At 33.4% G+C, this 21,831-nt stretch overlaps 1 protein-coding gene and 1 long non-coding RNA gene across 4 annotated transcripts in view; both read left to right on the top strand.

Moving 5' to 3' along the window:
- LOC128240743 (uncharacterized) overlaps nucleotides 1–21,831 on the top strand; it is a 122,971-nt gene that overhangs the window by 46,523 nt on the left and 54,617 nt on the right. The window lies entirely within an intron of this gene.
- Nucleotides 5,309–21,489, top strand: LOC128240753 (uncharacterized). 3 transcript variants are annotated; one of them, XR_008262285.1, is made up of 3 exons: nucleotides 5,309–5,688; nucleotides 17,596–17,702; nucleotides 18,601–21,489. It is a non-coding gene; the product is annotated as an uncharacterized LOC128240753 (long non-coding RNA). The 3 variants fall into 3 exon arrangements; XR_008262286.1 differs by lacking the exon at nucleotides 5,309–5,688 and adding an exon at nucleotides 5,929–6,113; XR_008262287.1 differs by lacking the exon at nucleotides 5,309–5,688 and adding an exon at nucleotides 6,212–6,278.

Genomic DNA, 21,831 nt, shown 5'->3' with positions numbered 1-21,831 from the left:
GTAAAAAGACAGTTAAATGTATTAATTCGCTTAACACATAGTTTTAGTGTAGGGAATGAAATAGGCTATAAAAGCATCTTTCAGAACAATATGGTTGATCTGAAAAATATTAATAATTCAATATATTTATCGTCAAATACAAATAAGAATTAACCTGAATATGGCATAAGACATACCTTCAATAAAATGTTTTCATTAGGTGACCATGGCTTCAATTTCGTGTGGAAGGTAAAGTTTTAGAATAATTGAAGTCAAATTCGTCTCATCCGTGCTAATTTCCGGTATAAACCGGTCGTAAATAGTGTAAGAGTACATATATCATCCATTGGTCGGAGGGAAAGATGGATCATAAACCGAGTGCTGGATATTTAACAGAAACGAGCATTACGTCGGTTCATGGTACAGGGCAAAGCAATTTTTTAATTCTTGTTGGAACTTACCTGTTAGTTATGCAATAACATGATGCGTGGTTAATTAACGTCTACACATTGGTCATGTGAAGACTTAAACTAGTTTCAGGTTCCGAACTGCTCCAAAATGTCAAAGAAAATATATACACTATTTACATCCTTAAAACCGCTATAAGTTGTTCTTTTCAACATTCATGGAAGCAAAATATATAGTTGAACACTTCAAATTGCAGTTTGGCAATCAAATAGTTCTTACAATTCTATAGTACAGTCAATTATTTTAATTTCAAGTAATACTGTTAAACGTTTATACTTATTTGAAGGTGGATGATTTCCATTTTATTTAATTACATTTTATTAATAAGTCGACTGAGTTTGAATTGAAAATGTTTTTCTTATACATTGCAAGCCCTTGAAATTATATCCGAAATACACATTCATTAACATGTTTCAAACAATTAGATTAAAACTTCAACGAAAACAATATTACAAAAATAAAATCTATGAAAGATAATAAATACCGTATGTTCACATTAAACAATAAACGAGAAATCGCTTGTTGCAGACAGGAAGGTTCGAAATGTTAGAACACTGATATTACAAGAAACAAAAGCGAATTTTCATAGCTACATCCCTTGTTTATGGAAATGACTAAAATGGGGGTAATGTTTATTCGTTGGAAAAGCTCTTTAAAACGTTCATATCGTACAAAAGATCAATGTCTGACAAATATATGTAGACCCCTTAGTTCCAGCGTTTGATCTTTTACTGGGAAAACTAACAGTATACTGTATTTAATTGTATTTAATATTCTTATCAAATATTTTTTGTTTCTTGTGTGTCGATTTGGTTTCAAATTTGTATGTTCTGATCTGTTTTTTCATTTGGACTTGAATAACTTGTAATCATTTAAAAAGGGTGCGATCGTTTTCTATTTACAAAACCTGTTCAATGCATGCATTTTAATCAAGGAAGGTTTAAACAATTTATAATACATTTTGTGTGCTCAGTAAATATTTTGAGATGTATCCATGGCTCTAGAGAAATATTTACTCTTAAGTCATAAATTATGTGATCTGAATTAAAATAAAGTCATAAAGTTGATAACGCTGTAAGGCGATCCTCTGTTATTGAATGTTTTATTTGCTTTTGAGCCGCCATACTGATTTACAGAAACCCTCAACTTATATGATTACAAATCTTGCAAACTACTCTTCTTTGTCAAAGCTCTTGATAAACATCCAAATTCCAGACATAACCAAAGCTCAAAGGCCTGTTTTTGTATTTTGTCGATACTTCGTTTTAAGGCAGTGAGTCATGTTTTCTGAAAATCAGTATCGTGTACTTTTCGGATGTTACGTAAACGCTCTTTGGCTTTACGTTTTCGCTTTGTTGAGTTTCTTATTGGCCCTCATTCAAAATGAAACTAGGCTTGTTTCCTTGTTGGTTGAGGTATAAACGTTTAATATTTTATTCCGCATCTTTTTAAGCTAAAATTAAGTTTTTTATATTTATATATATTGAAATGTTTAACCATTATTATACATATATACAAGTGTGTTTAAGTGGCGTAGTTACACTCTCAACAATGAATAAGACCTTCCGAAATACAAATGCATAGATATGTTAAGACAGTTGATTTTATTTCATCAAGCCGCTTCGTATATTACGAGAGTCTATTTGGCATTGGTAATAAATCATTTGGGTTATAAGACATTATTTATTATTTAAAGATTTATGATTGTTCAAAGGAGGGTGTCAAGCTTCTCACTAAATTATGATCTTGTTACGACTACAGTAAAGTGCTAGAAAACACATCAACGCCCTAGTATTATATCAATAGCTTTATGCGTACTAGATGTTTTCTGAAAATATGAATAAGCAGATAATTATGCATGTAATTCCCCCACCAATTTGGTTTGTTTGTTCGTCGTCTTCTGGCCCAGTTAATTTTAAGCGACCGACTACAATAAAAATAAAGATACCTTCGAATTCGAGTTCGAATAAACTAGAAGAACTTAACAACGACATCACGATTTTTATAGATCCGCATTTTGATATATTCAATCTCGCTAGTCGCTAAAGGACTAAAATCAACTTCCACACGGTCAGAGATTTTTTCAATTACCCTTATGCATAGCTTATCAAAGCCTTCTATAAAAGGGAGAGAACTCTTTTATTTATAAGACATTAAAGTATTATTGAGTCCGCAAGAATTGTTTGCCCATGATATATTGCAACATGGTGAGAGGTTTATTACAATTAAATGATATAGATACAACATATCGAAGGCCGCTATAAAAGGGAGACTATTCCTTTTTTACAGAAACCGGAATCTTATTGCGTTTGCAAGATTTGTTTGCCCGTGATACATTGCCGTAGGAAGAGAGTTCTTTTTAACAATTAAATGACAAACATATAGCATATCGGCGGCTTCTATTCCTTTATTTACAAGACATTGAAATCTTATTGCGTTCGCAAGATTTGTTTGCCCATGATGTATTGTCCAAATGCGTCGAGTGCTTTCAAAATAAACGACATTATGTGGTATTATAAGGCAAAAGGTGTATTACAAGTATTCGTATTTGTTTGAAAGATGATAATAAAATAATGTATTTACATCAACTCTTCATTCCTTAACGATGGTTGTTGTTTATCAATTTCACATTATTTCTGTAGAAAGTGCAATGGCATTTCCATTCGAAATCGCTTGCATTTGTTCGATACTTCTGTCCTGTCATTGGGCGCAAGAATACTAATGGGCGGGGCATATTTGCTACGAAACTTTTCAATGAGATCGTAGTAAAATTATTGGCAACCTGCAAAACTTAAATCTGCAGTGAAGCAGTTAAAACAAAATGACCAACGATAATTTGATAAAGTTTAATGTAGATTTTGATTTCATGATGATGGAACAGTTGAAGAAATATTAAATGACAATGATGACGACTTATTTCGGAATTTGGAATTGACAATGCACTTGCTGATTTGTTCAACACCGTATTCCAACATGGTGCATATACCAACTGATTAATCAACATAACGCTCAACAAGTAAATTGACTGGAATTTCTCTCTAATTTGAAAACTCGTGACTAACAAAAGCTTGTATCGCGTATTATCGCAAGATATAATGAGATATTTGTAAGTGGCGATACTTTTGTTGTTGTTTTTGTAATTGTTAATTTTTCATAACTCCAGTTGTAATTTTCTAGCAGTAAAACAGTTATAATACGTTGTTAAAAAATACTTTTCCTTGAAAATATAAAAATAAAACCCATGAATAAGGAACAATTTTTTCTGCGCATTCATTGTTTTATAGATTTAGGTTACTGAAAACAGCATCCGGTATAAGTTTGCAACCAGGTTTACTTGCAAACTTAGTTTTTTTATTATCTTAGATATCAACTTCAAAAGCGACACATAGAAAGTTTGCCCATTAAATAAGAAATATTTTAAGTAAAATTAAAAAAAAAGTTTTAAGAAATATGAAAATTTTAATTCCAAAATTGATTTCTCCCGTTGGCCACCAATTGGATTTTAGGTCCCCCGCAGGGTTTTGGCAAACTCCAATTGGAGAATTTTCCATATGAGCCGAAACGGGGGAAAAAATCAGCAATTTGAAAAAAATCAAATATTACAATTTGGAACAGAAAATTACATTTCTATGTATGTCTGTAGTACTAGATTCATAAACATAATTAAAATCTAATAAATAATCAAAAATTATGATTTTGTAAAAACGGCTCTCCAATTGGGGAAAATTCCAATTGGAGAATTCCACAGTCAATTTCTATAGATAAAAGCCACCAATTGGAGTTCACAGAAGTTGGTGATCACAGAAGTTGGAGGAATCACCAGTTGGAGACTTTCACCGTATAACATCTGCTGGGGAGAAATAAAGTTGTGATATATACATGTCATGATATTATTGCTCATTAATTTAATATTGTAGATTATTCAAGAAAATAACATTGCAAGATGTTACCTGACATCGGTGTTTTCACTTGTGACGTTGTGTGCAATCTAAAACAGTGATCTTAAATACAACTGCGTCAGATTTGCGAATTATTTATCCTTTTCTGAAGCCTTCTGGTCCTAGATGCTCGAAAATATTAAATACTTTTAAAAAGAATAACTTACTAATTTTCATTTCCTGGTGGGCTCAATTTGTGTCTTTCAGTTAATCGAATAGGTTAGAGAACACCATCTTATATTGTCAGTAGGTACATTAAACTATGTTGACTTAGTGACAAACTTAATTTGATCACTCCAATTTAAAGAAAAAAACCTTTCGATGTGTATCTTTTATCCTATGCAAAAGTGGCTTCTTTTTATTATTTCGTTTCCATCACTCACGGTATGTTATTTTTCTTGTCATATGAAATGGGTACATATATGTATGATAGCACTATCACGAACCTATTACCAGTATAGGTTAAACAATTATTTATAAGTCAGTGATATTATTTATAAATGTTCTATAACATTGTGTATTGACTTAATACTTCGTAAAAAAATAAGCTCAACAATCATTCTTTGTTTCAGAATTCATCCATTTCAAATGATTCTTTGAAAAGGAGCCATTATCTCGGATCACTTATTGTCAGGGTTTAGGAGCTGTAGCTAAAACCAGTGACGAAATTCGTTTACACTCTTAAATTGTGCTCAGTTACATTGAACACCTGCCATAACTGAATGATAGCTTTACATTGATAAATAAGAAGTAAATATATCCAAATACTATTGCAAGGGGTATTTTTTTTGCAAAAGTGTATAGCCCTTCACGCAATTCATGATAGTTTAAAAACTCATGTCTTGAATGACATTATCTTTGATCAAGTATACGTTCTAAGCATTAGGAATGATATTGTTAATATTGTTTCATCCTGCTACCTGTTTGCATGTTTTTGTTCGTTTATCAAATATACGCATGTACTTTGCTTATCAATATCATGTCCACGTGTTTGTGAATGGAGGATAAAGATACTGTAATAATGTTTCAAAGATGAATATCGTTAAACACGTTGATTAAATATTAACATATTTTTAAATCACATTTATGAGAGTTAGGCGAAGATTTTGTGATGGATTTTATATTTGCTACTGTACAATAGGGGAGGTTACTGCGTAGGAGACGAACATTTTCTTAAACCGGTTTAGCATCAAATCAAGTAGGACCTACTCCGGTGACCTCAGACGAACATTCGTGTAAAAAATGGATTGAAATGGACAATCATAAACTTTTGGGCTATGGACTTATTGAAGACAACTGTATGGTAAGTCTAAATGCCGTTTGTTTTCATGATGGTTTAAATGATAAGAATTGTTTGTTATTTTTGATCACGCACAGGTATGCCCCCCCCCCCCACATAGTGACATTACTCCGCAAAGCTTTGTCTGCTTTTTCCCCGCAAAATTTCCTCGGGAATGGGCGTAACCTAGGTTCCCTTTGGTGCGAGGACATTTTACCATCAGTTCATTCCTGCAGGGAAGGAATTTAAGCGGGGGTTAGTCCACCTAAATGGCCTTCAGTCTTTTGAAGATTTTTAGACTATGGCAGACTCGAGACAGGGATACATAATGTAGTTAGTGTCGGTTAGAACCAGCCGCCCACCCGGGTAGCCCAGTTGGTTAGAGCGCCATGCTAGTGTTCCGGCGGTCGTGGGTTCGAGCCCCACACCGGGCGCACTTTTCCTCCCAGGTTAACTTTAATAACAAATGTCAAAATAATAAAAAAGTATCCCTGATTGCTAATTATTGTAGCTTTATAAAGCCGGGGTTGGCTGAACCGAAAATCCCACTATTCCCCGGACCTGGGGAGTTCATGGTTACAATTGACTGCAATCATTTTTTTGAGAAAAAAAAGGTAAAAAAGTGTTATTGTTTATCCTTCAAACTAAATTCAATTGACGCCAAGTCTATTGCTAACTATTGCACCAGTCAATTGTACATAGAAACAGTGATTCTTCACAATCATGTGCTTATTTGTTTGTCATACTGTACCGAATTATTTGGGAATATTGTTAGCACATGTTTTAATAATACCATTTTACCTCAGGACAATTTTTCAATAAGAACTCAGTCAAGTATGAAATATTTCCATTTTGGAAGAATGCTGTAGATCTTTTACATTTGAAGATGGTTATTCTTTAAAAAGTGTCAAAATTTGAGTAGATCTATGGTAATGCAATTAGTAGCTCAAAATTTTAATCCTTCAATTGTTATTTTAAAAACTGTTTTACTTAATGATAAAGGAAAATTATTCATTTTATTAAACAGATGTACACAAGAAGGTATGCAATTCTAATTTTGTTAATTTTATCCAAAATTGAAAACTTATGGCTAAGTATCTGTAGATGTTGATATATATTATATCGGTTTATGAAAACAATCAATGATCGATTATTAATCGTTTTAATCATTATTTAACTATCTTAGGTCATCATATAAGGCATATAGATAAACTACATGAACCAGTTTAAGAAAAAATGTTCCCTTACAATATTATTTGTACATTTATTTGTATAAATTACATTATTTATTCAGAACGCAACTATACTTTAGTGTTTACAAGTTACTATTACAGATCATGAGACTGCAGGCTCTAAATTTTGTGTACGGTATTGAATACATGTGTAAAGTAAACACAAAGAAAAATATCAATTTCGTTTTGATAATCAGTCAGTAACAAGTAAAACAAACAGTTGAATATTCTGTGTTTTACAAGAACATTTTCTTTCAGAAAACTGAGAAAACTAAATTATTACATGATTTAAGAAGTAAACAATACCGGTAACATTTTAAAACCACAAAAGTGTGATGTTGAGAACCAATCCTTTTGCAGTTAAATTACAAAGAAAATTTGTAATAAGGTACTGTAGTGAGCTACTGACATGATAATATGACTAGATAACACAATATAGTACCACATGAACATTTCAACATTAACATGTATTGACCAGAAACAAAATATATTTTCAAGACAATCTTTTAACTGGTAGTCGGTAGTGGTTACGTCTCTTGTTTCTATAATCGATTGTTCAAATTTCACTATCGATTGTCGCTGATGAAGGCCTTTCCGATCAATTGTCGATTATAACTGATCTTCGGCACAAAACTATTGCTTATACTTCAGCGTTTTGAGATTTCATTAAGTTTCAAGTAATATTTTTCATATATCAATATAATTTTCATGTTCTTTTTTTTAATAATGATATAGATAGACTATACTAATTAGTGATGTTCTGATGATCAATTATAATGAAAAAATAACTGGTATGTTCCTGAAATCAGTTTTTCTTCTTTCATCTTGTCAATTTTGTTCAGTTGTAATCATTAACAATATGGCTAAAGCAACAACAACATTAATAGTGGGGTTTTTTGGTGAAATTTACTGCCTTACTGCCTTCTTCCCTAGTGAAAACTTGTCCATTTTTCACCATATTTTATGTTTTCCAAATTTGATAAGTGGAGATTTCATAACATTAATGAATAAAAAATCTTGAAAAGACTTACTATAAATTAACAAAATAATATATGCATAAAAATCTTTAAAACGTAGTATATAGAATATTTTAGCACAAGCCCACAATCATGCACTGGTGAAAATTATGTCATCAGGGCTTGTTCTAATTCTGAATTTAATATAGCAGGGCTTGAAAAAAAATATATGCCAAGCAATAGAGTAATAATTCATGCTTGTTCATCCCGAACTCCAATTTCGATGATATATTTTGCCATTAAAATCTAAATTAGATATTTAAGCCTGATTTTGTATTTTTCCCAATGTCAACTTTTTTTCCCAAATTGTATTGTACAGGTGGTAAAAATAATTCCATAAAATACACTAACTAGATATTTTCAATCCTTTACCTAACATAAGTAGAGTAAAGGATGATGAGTTTTTGTACAAGAATAAAATTACAAGTACGGTACCAGGTATTGTCAAAAAATATTTCTTCTATTAATAAACAGCAACGTGAGTGGAACTGATTACCAATAGTCAAACCAGTGTGTGTATACCACGTGATAAATTACGTGATATATGCTACGTCGGAAGGCAACATTTTGCTTAAAATGAACACTTAAATTAAAGATACCTTTTCTTTTACACCACCATTATAAATGAAACAAAGGGCAGTCTATGCCGCTTAAAGAGCCCCGCATTTGTTTTATTACCGACATTTGATAAAGTCATTAGTTTCATCAAACGCTTCGCCCGTTTTCAAAATCATGTTTTGACAGTGCTCCGTCCGACGGCCGTATTGTGAAAAGGTTTGTCGAAGTGTTTAAAGCAATTAAACTCGCAATCAAACTCTGGTAAATGGCCGAAAGCAAGGCTCCGTAGGTGGCGTAGACTGCGCTTTCTTTCATTTAAAATGGTGAAGAAATAGTAAAGTTATCTTTGTTTAAAGTCTAATTTTAGCTCACCTGTCACTTTGTGACAAGGTGAGCTTTAGTGATCGCCTTTTGTCCGGCATGCATCGTGCGTCGTCCGTCAACAATTTACTTAAAAGACATCTCTTCCTTAACCGCTTGGCCAATATTAATAAAACTTCATAGGGATGTCACTTGGGTGGTCTTCTATCAAAGTTGTTCAAAGAATTTAATTCCATGCAGAACTCTGGTTGCCATGGCAACCAAAAGGAAAAACTTTAAAAATCTTCTTCTCCCAAACCACAAAGCTTAGGCCGTTGATATTTGGTAGTTAGGATCACCAAATAGTCCTCTACCAAGATTGTTCAAATTATGGCCCTTGGGTCAAAATTGGCCACACCCCGGGGGGTCATGGGTTTTCTCTATATGTTTATAGTGAAAACTTAAGAAATCTTCTCCTCTGAACTTACTTGGTCTAGAGATTAGATATTTGGCATGATTCATCGTCTAGTGGACCTCTACAAAGTTTGTTCAAATTATGGCCCTGGGGTCAAAATTGGCCCCACCCCGGGGGGTCATGGGTATTTTCTATATGTTTATAGTTAAAACTTCAAAAATCTTCTCCTCTGAACTTACTTGGACTAGAGCTAAGATATTTGGCATGATTCATCGTCTAGTGGACCTTTACAAAAATTGTTCAAATTATGGCCTTGGGGTCAAAATTGGCCACGCCCCGGGGGGTCATGGGTTTTCTCTATATGTTTATAGTTAAAACTTCAAAAATCTTCTCCTCTGAAATTACTTGGACTAGAGCTTAGATATTTGGCATGATTCATCGTCTAGTGGACCTCTACAATGACTGTTCAAATTATGGCCTTGGGGTCAAAATTGGCCCCGCCCCCGGGGGGTCATGGGTTTTCTCTATATGTTTATAGTAATAAAAATCAAAAATCTCCTCTGAACTTACGTTGCTTAGAGCTTAGATATTTGGCATGATTCATCGTCTAGTTGACCTCTACAAAGTTTGTTCAAATTATGGCCCTGGGGTCAAAATTGGCCCCACCCCGGGGGTCATGGGTATTTGCTATATGTTTATAGTTAAAACTTCAAAAATCTTCTCCTCTGAACTTACTTGGACTTACTTGGACTAGACCTTAGATATTTGGCATGATTCATCGTCTAGTGGACCTTTACAAAAATTGTTCAAATTATGGCCTTGGGGTCAAAATTGGCCACGCCCCGGGGGGTCATGGGTTTTCTCTATATGTGTATAGTGAAAACTTCAAAAATCTTCTCCTTTGAACTTACTTGGACTAGAGCTTAGATATTTGGCATGATTCATCGTCTAGTGGACCTATACAAAGACTGTTCAAATTATGGCCTTGGGGTCAAAATTGGCCCCGCCCCGGGGGGTCATGGGTATACTCGATATGTTTATAGTTAAAACTTCAAAAATCTTCTCCTCTTTAAAACTTACTTGGACTAGAGCTTAGATATTTGGCATGATTCATCGTCTAGTGGACCTCTACAAAGATTGTTCAAATTATGGCCCTGAGATCAAAATTGGCCCCGCCCCCTGGGGGGTCATGGGTTTTCTCTATATGGTTATAGTAAAAAAAATCAAAAATCTCCTCTGAACTTAAGTTGCTTAGAGCTTAGATATTTGGCATGATTCATCGTCTAGTGGACCTCTACAAAGATTGTTCAAATTATGGCCTTGGGGTCAAAATTGGCCCCGCCCCGGGGGGTTAGGGTATTCTCTATATGTTTATAGTGAAAACTTCAAAAATCTTCTCCTTTGAACTTACTTGGACTAGAGCTTAGATATTTGGCATGATTCATCGTCTAGTGGACCTATACAAAGACTGTTCAAATTATGGCCATGGGGTCAAAATTGGCCCCGCCCCGGGGGGTCATGGGTATACTCGATATGTTTATAGTTAAAACTTCAAAAATCTTCTCCTCTTTAAAACTTACTTGGACTAGAGCTTAGATATTTGGCATGATTCATCGTCTAGTGGACCTCTACAAAGATTGTTCAAATTATGGCCCTGAGATCAAAATTGGCCCCGCCCCCTGGGGGGTCATGGGTATTTTCTATATGTTTATAGTTAAAACTTCAAAAATCTTCTCCTCTGAACTTACTTGGACTAGAGCTAAGATATTTGGCATGATTCATCGTCTAGTGGACCTTTACAAAAATTGTTCAAATTATGGCCTTGGGGTCAAAATTGGCCACGCCCCGGGGGGTCATGGGTTTTCTCTATATGTTTATAGTTAAAACTTCAAAAATCTTCTCCTCTGAAATTACTTGGACTAGAGCTTAGATATTTGGCATGATTCATCGTCTAGTGGACCTCTACAATGACTGTTCAAATTATGGCCTTGGGGTCAAAATTGGCCCCGCCCCCGGGGGGTCATGGGTTTTCTCTATATGTTTATAGTAATAAAAATCAAAAATCTCCTCTGAACTTACGTTGCTTAGAGCTTAGATATTTGGCATGATTCATCGTCTAGTTGACCTCTACAAAGTTTGTTCAAATTATGGCCCTGGGGTCAAAATTGGCCCCACCCCGGGGGTCATGGGTATTTGCTATATGTTTATAGTTAAAACTTCAAAAATCTTCTCCTCTGAACTTACTTGGACTTACTTGGACTAGACCTTAGATATTTGGCATGATTCATCGTCTAGTGGACCTTTACAAAAATTGTTCAAATTATGGCCTTGGGGTCAAAATTGGCCACGCCCCGGGGGGTCATGGGTTTTCTCTATATGTTTATAGTGAAAACTTCAAAAATCTTCTTTTTGAACTTACTTGGACTAGAGCTTAGATATTTGGCATGATTCATCGTCTAGTGGACCTATACAAAGACTGTTCAAATTATGGCCTTGGGGTCAAAATTGGCCCCGCCCCGGGGGGTCATGGGTATACTCGATATGTTTATAGTTAAAACTTCAAAAATCTTCTCCTCTTTAAAACTTACTTGGACTAGAGCTTAGATATTTGGCATGATTCATCGTCTAGTGGACCTCTACAAAGATTGTTCAAATTATGGCCCTGAGATCAAAATTGGCCCCGCCCCCTGGGGGGTCATGGGTTTTCTCTATATGGTTATAGTAAAAAAAATCAAAAATCTCCTCTGAACTTAAGTTGCTTAGAGCTTAGATATTTGGCATGATTCATCGTCTAGTGGACCTCTACAAAGATTGTTCAAATTATGGCCTTGGGGTCAAAATTGGCCCCGCCCCGGGGGGTTAGGGTATTCTCTATATGTTTATAGTGAAAACTTCAAAAATCTTCTCCTTTGAACTTACTTGGACTAGAGCTGAGATATTTGGCATGATTCATCGTCTAGTGGACCTATACAAAGACTGTTCAAATTATGGCCATGGGGTCAAAATTGGCCCCGCCCCGGGGGGTCATGGGTATACTCGATATGTTTATAGTTAAAACTTCAAAAATCTTCTCCTCTTTAAAACTTACTTGGACTAGAGCTTAGATATTTGGCATGATTCATCGTCTAGTGGACCTCTACAAAGATTGTTCAAATTATGGCCCTGAGATCAAAATTGGCCCCGCCCCCTGGGGGGTCATGGGTTTTCACTATATGGTTATAGTAAAAAAAATCAAAAATCTCCTCTGAACTTACTTTGCTTAGAGCTTAGATATTTGGCATGATTCATCGTCTAGTGGACCTCTACAAAGATTGTTCAAATTATGGCCTTGGGGTCAAAATTGGCCCCGCCCCGGGGGGTTAGGGTATTCTCTATATGTTTATAGTTAAAACTTCAAAAATCTTTTCCTCTGAACTTACGTGGCTTAGAGCTTAGATATTTGGCATGATTCATCGTCTAGTGGACCTCTACAAAGATTGTTCAAATTATGGCCCTGGGGTCAAAATTGGCCACACCCTGGGGCTGATGGGTTTTCTCTATATGTGTTATAGTGAAAACTTAAAAAATCTGTGCAATATATGACAGGTGAGCAATTCAGGGCCATTTGGCCCTCTTGTTTTAAATCAAAATATTGCCTTCTGATGTAGCATTTATGACGCAATTTATCACGTGGTTTACACACACTGCAAACAGGAACTGATTCCCAACACTTTAGTTCTTTAAGCATTCTGTGCAACTCTCCAAACTTGCCCCAGGGTCTGAAGTAAAAAAAAAAATGACTTCATAAATATTCTGCTTTGTGGCATGTTATTAAATGCTTGATCAACACATATCCACTGAATATTATATATATCTTAAAATGTCTGACCTCATCAAATACAAAAGAATCAGTTACTACAATTCAAAAAAAAGATTTTGGTATTAATTTTCTGTCACATAGCTTAGACTTTAAAATTCTAATTAGCTCTTAAAACATGATTTAACATAAGTCATATATGCACTTGCCACTTGACCATTACAAGTTAAAAGGCCATAAATCACTGACTGTGTAAATCACTGATGGTGCAATCAATTGGAAACAAATGGAAATATTACTAGATTTTGATTGGATGCCTCCATTCAGAGTTTATTATATATCAGGATTATGATCCAATCACATTGTGTGTTATACCTAATCTGATGACAAAACAATTTTTAGGCGGAGCTAAATTAGTCCCACCCAATCAAGAAAGGAACATTACTTTGAATTTGTGTCATTAAGAAACAAAACTCTTCCATATTTCTGTATATTTTCTAAGCATTCTCGTTCATTTAGAATGTCAAGTGTCATCTTTGATCCCATTTCTAAATGTAAATAAAATCCCGTATTGCTGTTAGCATTTCTTATTACATCATCATATCATTTTATGTTTAAATAATTGCTTTGCTTATTTATTAGACTAGTTAATAGTGAAAACAGACAGTGTTTCTGTAATGAATATGGAATTCTTTATAATTGGAGATTTTGGAAATGGAAATTTAAGGGGTTTGCTTTAAGAATGAAGGCAATGAAAAATAATACATTTTACATGTATAATAAAAGTTGTTAAAATTCAAATCTAAATCATACTCTTTACCTGAAAAAGATTTTATTTATTTATTTTTTTATTCTTGAAGTACAGATATATATATGTCATATTTTCCATTTTAGAATTTTTAAAGAAAGTTGAAGAACTTGAGAAAAAGAAATTTTAGAAAGAAAATTTTCAGTCATATGATTAAGTGAATGTATCAGTTAGTCAGAGACCTAATGTTCTACTTTGCTTTGCAAATGCTTTGTCTTTTTAATTGTAGTGCAGTGAAAGTTGTGTTTCTTTTATGATATATGGTACTCTTTATAATAGGAGATTTTACTTAATCATACCCTCATTGAACAATTTCTTATAATATAAGGGAATGGTTTCTGGAGGAAAAATAATTAAAGTAATAGATTTTATAGTATCAAAAAGGCTATTGATTGAAAGTATTAAATTAAATCTTTATCAAACTCTTCACTTTGATAATAATTTAAAAATTGAATGATTCTAAAAATATCGAGCTATATGTAATAATTTAAACAAATTTGAAGAGCTTGAGAACCAGAAATTTACAACTTTTAATATTTAGTGTAGCATCTTTTCTGTACTAGGTAGTGTCAAGGTTTTTTCTGCAGTCCTACTGTGGGGACATTTAAAAGTGTCTGACAAGTTTATGATATACACAGAATGGTGTCACTGTTTCCCACAAGGATCATAAAAACAATTAAAAGGCCTTTTTTCAAAGAACGAAGTCATTCAATACATAGGAAAAGCAATAAATGAGGCCATTTCATAGTAACTTAAATTTAGACTTAGAAAAAGAAAACTTACAAGTATGGTGGTGCCTAGAATTATGCTATATAAATGACTTATCAGTATGTGGAAAATGCAGCTATTATAATTTCAACAACTTTAAGGTTTAAATGACAGTATATTAATTATAAATTATTATTCACAAGTAGTTTTAAGGTCAATATGTTTTAAATTTTATTGGGACTTTCCTTAGTGGCGGTGGGGGACAATATTGTGCGAGTGTTCTTCAGGGTTGGAGCTGTGGAGGATGGTATATTAACGTTGACACACTTTAATAATTGTTGACACTCAAATAGGATTATCAAATATATATTTTGATATTTAAAATATCCAATCAAGTTCCATTTCTTGAAACACATATATGATATGTAAACGTGAATTAATCACCAAATTATAATAAATTAAAGCTGCACTCTCACAGATTTACCAATATTACAACTGTTTTTTTTATTTTTGTCTTGGAAAAAGCAAATTTTTGGTAAATATAGATCTGCAAATCAATGATTGAAGATTGCTGACAAAAGCTAACATCAAAGATTGGCATATTTCGGTCAGATATTAATAATTAATGGCTTAAGCCTTACTAACGATTTAAGAAAACTGCATAAAACATTAATATATATGTGTGGCATGTTAGTATTAAAAGTTTAGCAACTAAAAAAGAACACAAGTCATGCATTCAGTGACATATAAAACAATAAAATTGTATTGTTCAGAATTTAAGATATAAAGAAGAATATAGTAAAATTAATGTACATTTTTATTTATTTTTAATTCAATATACATAAATCACAGACCTATAAACCATAGTTTATAGGTCCATGACAATATATCATTGAAGGCTACTGACCCTGATCAAATTTTGATAAGAAATTTTTCAGTAGCAACTCTCTGACTGTTATCTTTGCCTTCATCTAAAAGCACCTAGTATTGTCATGGTAACTGTCTTTACTGTGTATAATTAAGATCTTAGTTGGTCATTTTCCTACTGATATTTATTAAATATAGTCAATTTGCCTGCTAATAGTTTAAATGATCTTATTGACAAAATAAATTGGAATGGTTGAAAAAAGCATATCATTAAAATTTGCTGTTGGAATATATTCTGTGGAATAAATAATAGAATTATATAGAGATATATATAGTTACTTTAAATAAGTTTTGTTTTTAACTAAATTACATAAAAAAATGAATTGAACTGTTGTTTTTTCACACAAAAAATATTTGTTCATTCCTGGATCTTTTGATGAAAAAAATATGTTTTAGATCACCTGCATCATTGTCATAAAAAAACATTAGCCTATTCAGATCACTAAAACTCAAAACATGTTCAAGAAGTGAAAGCCCAAAATTGGCAAATACTGAGACAAATGAACTTGGTTTTGTTATATATCAGTGTGTATATCACATGATATGTGCAGTCACAAATGCTGCAACAGTAGGCAATATTCCTTTGAATGACTTAAAAGTTAAAACAGAAGACAACTTTTATTTTTCTTCACCATTTTGAATTAACTAAAGGACAGACTATACAGCTGCAAAGAGCCCTGTATTTGTTTTCTTACCGGTGTTGATAAGATGATTACTTTTCTCAAACACTTTAAAGCTGCACTCTCACGGATTTACCATTTTGACAAATCTTTTATTTTTTGTCTTTGAATGAGCCAATTTTTGCCAAAATATCTGCTATAAGTGATATAAGACTGCTGACATAAGATCTGACTAAACTAATTTTAATGGCATAAAGCATTACTAACAGTTTAAGAAAAATGCACAAGTATCCATTTTTAGCTCGTCTGTTTTTCGAAGAAAAAAAGTCGAGTTATTGTGATAGCCTTGGCGTCGTCGGCGTCGTCTGCGTCTGCGTCTGCGTCTGCGTCTGCGTCGTCGTCGTCGTCCAAAAACTTTAACCTTACCTCATAACTCAAAAACCGTTCAACATTTTCACATTAAACTTGCTACACGTGTTCCTATTAACACTATGCATGTTCATAGCAGGTCATATAATTTTGCCTTTAATTAATATTGAGTTATCCCCCCTTTTCGACTTGGAATTTCATCAGACGAGCGTTGGCACCCACTCCGCGGTGCTCTTGTTTAAATTAAAATCGGTGATCTGATTTTTTGTCAGCACTCTTATATCACTGGTTTCCATTCATTTTCGCATAAAGTGGCTCATTCCAAGATAAAAAAAAAACTTTTTCAAAACGATCAATCTGTGAGAGTGCAGCTTTAATATACCTGTAAAGACTTGTCATAGTGTGCCAAGAAACTAAACTCTCAATCAAACTTTGGTAAAAGATCAAATGCGGGGCTCTGTGTGTGCGGCATAGACTGTGCTAATTTTTATTTAATATGATGAAGAGCTAGTTAAGTTATCTTCATATGAAGCAAAAAAAATGTTTCAATACCCTGTATGAATTTTCTTCACCGGATATTGATTCATAAAAAAACTTGCTGTAGGGTGCGGAGCTACTTTTCGCTATATGTCTAAATGGAAAAATCTTCTCCTCAGATCCTGCTGGCCTGTTTTCAAAATAATGTCACAGAAATGTTCCTAAGGTTACCATCTGTCAAATTCCTTTACCGTATGTTGATCCATAAAAAATATGGTTTCAGAAGGGGGGGATTAGTGGGTGTGGTAGTGGATCTTCACCAAAAGTGTTCAAATGTCCCTAAAGTGAAATATAGCCCTGAGTTATTTACACCCCATAAAGTAGTAGTCTTACACATTTATTTGTTCATGTTCTGTCAACAACTATGCCGTGTTATTTCAATTTTTATATAAATTATATTGTATTATGAAATATCATTGATAATATAATTATGTAGGATTTGAAAAAAACAACAACTGCATACTGTTATAAATAAAATATGTATATTTTACCAATATATTATCGATGTTGGCCTGTCCAATTTGTATTTTTCCGAGAGTCAATTTTGTTCCCCAATGTGCAAGGCACAAGCGGTGAAAATAATTCCAATAAAAGTCACTAATTATTATTATTGTTATTATTATTAATAAACTATTACTGTTTCAGGAGATAAACAGAAACACAGAGGTGCTATACTTTCTGATGGAAAAGACAACAAAAGCATCTCCCATCATTTTGGCGTGGCTCAGATCAAGAGGAGAAATTTAAAAAAGGTAATAACTGAGCAACTAAGAACATGCAAGTTGCACTGGTTAGAGTGTAAGACCCATCTCGCTTCATGAGAATTGATAATCATCAATGTATTAAATCAAGAAATTGAATGTAAGTGTCTTGTCTTTTGCAGTGTTTTTGAAATAGAATTTATTAAAAAAAAAAACTAAATTATTTTTTAATATGATTGTGAATGTGTGATGTTTTCTTCTGATCATTCTCTCTCAAAACCAGATATAGCAAACATATTTCAAGTTGTAGATTTTTTTGTTTTACTTGTAAATATAGTTCTGAGGTTGTATTTTAGGCAAAGCCTTTTTATTCTGCTCAATACAAACTTATTTTGTAAGAATTATGGCCCTTTGTTATTTTTAAACAAATACATTTTTTTTATGTTTTTGTAAGCCCATTATAAAGGGACATTTAATATTTTCACCAGCTGCATTATAAAGTCAGACCGAAAGTGTCCAGTAAGTGTTCAAACAATAACTAATTTAGAATCCTTTCTCAAATCAGGTGAGCAATATATATAGGGCCATCTCTGTGTTTGTCTGACAAAAAAACAATAATAAATATTTGAGTTAAATTGACAAATATTGTTGTAAAATGTTTTGTGAAGACATACAATTGGATTACTTTTGGGTTAATAGGATTATGGTTTCTGCACATAAAAATATTTAGAATAATATTTGGGTCAGTCGGTTCATGTTCAATATTACTGATAGTATAAGTGGAAGCAGTGACTTAAAATAAATTACCAAACAGTTTATGCTCAATTGCTTTGAGTTAACATACAAGATATGACACTTGGAATACTAAATCTTGGTGGCATAAATAAAAGACCTTGTTTTGTCACATTAACTTGTAATCAAGCACTAACTTCCTCTAAATTCTCTTCAGGTGATGGTTGGGCACAAACAAGAAGACATAGATCACAGGCGTATAGCATATGAGTAGACAGGAGTTTCACACTCTGCCAGACTTACTTCCTCAGACGAGCAGATTTAGGCTTCTCAAGATCACGCACTGCACACTAAGACATAGTCTTTGACTACAACAAGGCCTTAGGGGATGAAAGTACAGAGAGGTCCAATTGAAATCAATTCTGTGCTGCATCATTTCTTTATTCTAGAGGTTGATGGACATGATTTATGGCATCAAGTGTGCAGTTTGTCAACTAACTATCAACACAGCAGTCTTGTTCACCAGCTGCTCAACTTGAGCTTTTAGCTTTATTGCTTGAAGCCACTGTATAAGAGGAGGGAAGGTGCAGACTCATCAAAAAGTCTCAAGGTTGAAACTAGGAAGAGAAGTTTGTCAAGAGTGTGAATATTTGCTTTGAAAACAATTGTTACAATGATTTGGTTTCCTTTGAAACTTGATACATACTATGTGTATGTTGAATGAATTGAGATGCTTAAATAAAGAACCACTATTCAAATATCAGGAAACTGCATTTTTCATACTAAATTGGTAAATGATGTCACCATTTCCTGTATGTATTTAGATAAGATATGTTTCCACAATTAATATTTTTAGGGACTATTTCTCAACGTAATGAAATAGATTAAATTTGTACAGCGTTATATGAGCTTAATATGTGTTTTCTGTTTCCTTAAAATTGATGAAAAATTGTCAGAAGGTAATGAGACCAGTATCCATTACTGCAATTATACAATAAAAAATACAGGGACAAGCCCACTGCTCATATAATATGATTAAACCTTGTTTAGGGGCATGAGGCAAACAGAGTTACTTTCAAATGTTAAAGATGCACTCTCACACTTTGGATGTTTTGACAACTGTTTTCATTTTTAGCTCTACTGGCCAAAGGCCAGAAGAGCTTATGCGATGGTAATGTGTACGTAGTATGTGCGTCTGTAAACAATCCTCGTTTACATGATACAGCCTACAGTTCCTTTCGAAAACCAGCCAGATCCGCCCATGTATGCCTAGTTTATGGGCCTTGATAGTATACAAAAATCAGTGTGTCAGTAGGCAATTGCTCGTTAACATGATACAGCCTTTTTGATTGTATCTCAATGAAACTTGTACAGTATCTACATATCCATATGAGCTCGGTTCCTTTCGAAAACCAGCCAGATCCGCCCATGCATGCCAAGATTATGGGCCTTGATAATAAAAAAAAATAGTGTGTCAGTAAACAATTGCTCGGTAACACGATACAGTCTTCAGTTTTGATTGTATCTTGATGAAACTTGTCCAGTATATCCATTAGAGCTCAGTTCCTTTCAAAAACCTGATCTGCCCATGTTTCCTGGATTATTGGCCTTGAAATTATTAGATGATGGGCCTTGATAGTATAAAAAATGCTATTTTGTAATAAATGCTTGCGAATATGATACAGTCTTCAGTTTTGAGTATTCAGATACCCATAAGGCGTTGGTTCTTTTCGAAAACAGTGATGTTGACCACACAAACCCAGCCAGTAGAGCATAGGCCCTTTTGGGCCTCTTGTTTGTTTTGGATTGGTACCATCCAGTCTTTGCGAAAAATGCATGGAAACCAGTAATATAAGACTACTGACAAAAAATTCAATTGCAGACTTTTTTATTTAAGTTAAAACATTGATGTTTTATGCACTTTTCTTAAACCGTTAGTAACATTAATCTTTGAAGGAAATATGAAATCTGGGATTTGATGTTTTGTCAGCATTCTTTTACCATTGGTTTGCTGATATTTACGCAAAAATTTGCTCATTCCAAGACAAAACAAAAGTTGTTAAAACGGTATATCTGTGAGAATGCAGCTCTAAATGTTTTGGCAAACATGTTTTTGATTTGGCAGCACAATCTATCTTGAACATTGCTTGATTTTACTGCTGTATTAGAAATTACAGGGGTAATGGGGGATTTTTTTTAGTGTTTTTATTGCTTTTTGTGATTCATACAGTCATACTTCATTCCCCAGGGCACAACTTACAAATAGACAGAACAGGAAAATGGTCATTTTAAAAGGTCAAGGACAATGCAAGTTGAACAATCATATTGTTCATGGCTTGTATTTTTGGTATATTTTGTTGCATATATGCTATAAAAAAGTTGAAAGTTAAAAATAACTTCATAGTTAAAATGATGGCTTTGAATGGTTTTGTCAGTTGAGAAACAGCACTATTAAGAAATATGTTAATGGTACTTTATTATTTTAATCAATTTTAGATATTTGTATGAAAATTATTATCTTATTTTGTACATGAGACCTTTTAAACAGTTATTTATAATTTAACAATGTGTAAATGATCAAAACTTAAAGCTGCAATTTCACAGATTGTCATTTTAGACACTTTAAAAATTTTGTCTCAAAAGCTGATTTGGTTATCATTCCTTTAATTCAGTCATATTAGATAATTCACAATAGAACCAATCAAAAATGTTTGGTAAGACTGCCGAAAAGTTCATTTACATTAAATTGTTCGTAATGCTACTATACACATAAAACATCATTTTAGCCATAAATATGACAAAATGCAATCTGATCTTATTTCAGAAGTCTTATATCACTTAAAATTGGGTCTATGCAAAAAATGGTCTATTTATAGACCAACAATAAAAGAGTGCCGGTAGTCAAAACGATCAATTAGTGAGATTGCAGCTTTAAATACACCTTTTTCAGTCCGCTGTAAAATTCCAATGGTTTGCCTCAATCTTTAAAGCTAGCATACTGTTTAATTGACAGCCATACTTTTTGTTTAAAAGTGTCATGATATGTTTGTACAATGTGTTTATATAATTCATTAAAGAAGTCAAAACAAATTTGTTTATCTTGTAATTTGTTTTCTATTATTTAAATGACCCAGACGAAAATTGGGAACGTCAGTGCTAGTTCTTTTACTGCTAATATTCAATGAAGTTTCTATTGGTGTAGCAGCAAGGAGGTGTTACATTAAGGATGCATCATATAAACCAAATTATACATTCATATATGCACAACATACAGGCGTGTAGCCACCTATACGTGAATACGCGGCTGAAAAAAACATGGTTCTAAAAAAAAAACACTGAAGTAGCAGTATGCGAACTTGACTACATGATCCAAAAACTGGTTATTTTCCAGAATGCACTAGATTGCACCATGGTTTTCAAAATTTTCTGAGGGGGGCATGCCCCCGAA

Source organism: Mya arenaria, chromosome 7 (assembly GCF_026914265.1).
Source record: "Mya arenaria isolate MELC-2E11 chromosome 7, ASM2691426v1".
NCBI classification, from domain to species: domain Eukaryota; kingdom Metazoa; phylum Mollusca; class Bivalvia; order Myida; family Myidae; genus Mya; species Mya arenaria.
The sequence above is the reverse complement of the archived record's forward strand: the minus strand, read 5'-3'. Positions and strand labels throughout refer to the sequence as shown.